Genomic DNA, 1,772 nt, shown 5'->3' with positions numbered 1-1,772 from the left:
GCAACTACATTGAGTACCAAATCCTGTGAAGCATTCAAGTTAAGTGAAGACTTTTCAGTATTCCTAGATAGTGCCATTTCTGGGACACACTGGGTCAAGAATGCAGAGTGAAGTGAATTGAGAAGATAGAGATAGCAAAAAAAGTGTTGGAGAATGGAAACTACTCTTTCTTGAAGCTTGGCCATGGAATCAGAGAGATTTAAGATGAGAGTAAAAAGGAGAGTGAGCGCTGGACAGAATTGTTGGAACTAAACCATGGGGATTAGTATTTCAGCAGGCAAGATGTTCTAAATGGTGATAAAATTTGGATGTTGATTTGGGAGTAAGTGCCTGAGGAGGTGGGTGGAGTTGGAGATCACTGGAGTTGAGATCAAAGAAATGGAAGCCAGGATGTAGGAACATATTCAGTTGGAGCCCATAATGGTTTATTTTTGGGTCTTTTCAGTTTATTGCATGTAGGAGTTACACTACTCCAAGGGAAAGCGGACCCCAAATTGTTACATTATACAAGTCGTGAAGTTTTTAAACTCGTGACAAAGGACAGAAGGGACATTCTTCTGGTTGCAAGGAAATCCTCACTTAAGCTGCAATGAACCGCAAGTACTTAAAACCCATGAACCTTCAGCTGATCGTCCTTAGCCAGTCCAGTCTCTACCAGGAACTGGCATATATTCTTGCATTGGTCACCCTGGAGCTGGATTACTTCTCCATATTCTGGATGCTCAATTACAGTACCATTGCAGGCAAATTTCTTCTTAAACGCCTTCACCAGTTTCTCTTTATCGTAGTCATCAGCTATCCCTTGGACAGTGGTAAGGGTCTTTCTTCCTGCCGTTTCTCTGTTGGATTCTTACATGGATATAATCCTCAGTGCCAGCAGGAAGCAGGTCATCACCCTTACTTGCATCAGCAAAGGGGTCGAAAGAGTGGAGGTTCTGGATAGCGGACATACAATACAATTCCTTTTCCTCGGTGGAAATGGCCTGCGGAAGGCGGCTGCGGGAGAAGGCGGGTGGGGCGGGTGGGGGGTGGGGGACGGATCGCCGGGAAGCAGGGGCCTCAAGGGGGAGGCAGCTGAGTCCTCGGTGGCGGCTCAGTGACTGGGGGAGCCCATAATGTTAAGTGGAATAAATCAGACACACAAGCTTAAATATCATATGTTTCTCTTATATGAGAAGCCCAAATTATAAATAAAGAGCCAAATAAAAGATAGATAATAGGAAGCAGAAAGATAAATCTTTCTCAAATGGGAAGGGGATCAGGAGGTGGAGGGAGGGGGCCAGGAGGAGGGAAAGAGGATGAAAAAAGAATTGAGATGTGTTACGTGCATGTACCAACTCCACACAAGGAATGTAAACATTATGTACTCCAAATGTGTATTAATAAAAAAGGGGGGCCATTTTGCAGGCACTGGTTGCCAAGCAGGTGATAAGATGGAGCAGAAACATGATAGCCTGAAGTTCGTAATGGATATGAGTGAATTGATAAGATGACAAGAATGAAGAGGAGAGACTGTGGTTGTTCTCAGAGAATGTGAATCTTAAAGGATCATGGGGTGATTTATCCATTCAGCATTCAATAGTAGATGCCTACAATAATGATCTGGAGTATCAGTGAAACATGATCAGAGGAACTATCTATTGTCAGTGATATGTGAGGTAGGGGAGAGAAAACAATTTCAGGTGGGGGAGTAACATCTGAAAGAGTCTAGATTTCCTCACTTGTTTCTAACCCTGACTGCACAATACAACTTTCTTTGAATGATACCGGGT

The 1,772-nt window shown here is 43.6% G+C and overlaps 1 pseudogene; it reads right to left on the bottom strand.

The window, feature by feature from the left end:
• Positions 1-332: 332 nt before the first annotated feature.
• Positions 333-1,007, bottom strand: LOC101717097 (eukaryotic translation initiation factor 1 pseudogene; annotated as a pseudogene).
• Positions 1,008-1,772: the final 765 nt, after the last annotated feature.

This window comes from Heterocephalus glaber, unplaced genomic scaffold (assembly GCF_053883595.1).
Source record: "Heterocephalus glaber isolate CG9 unplaced genomic scaffold, H.glaber_assembly_v1.0 deba00001442, whole genome shotgun sequence".
In the NCBI taxonomy this organism is placed as follows: Eukaryota; Metazoa; Chordata; class Mammalia; order Rodentia; family Bathyergidae; genus Heterocephalus; species Heterocephalus glaber.
The sequence above is the reverse complement of the archived record's forward strand: the minus strand, read 5'-3'. Positions and strand labels throughout refer to the sequence as shown.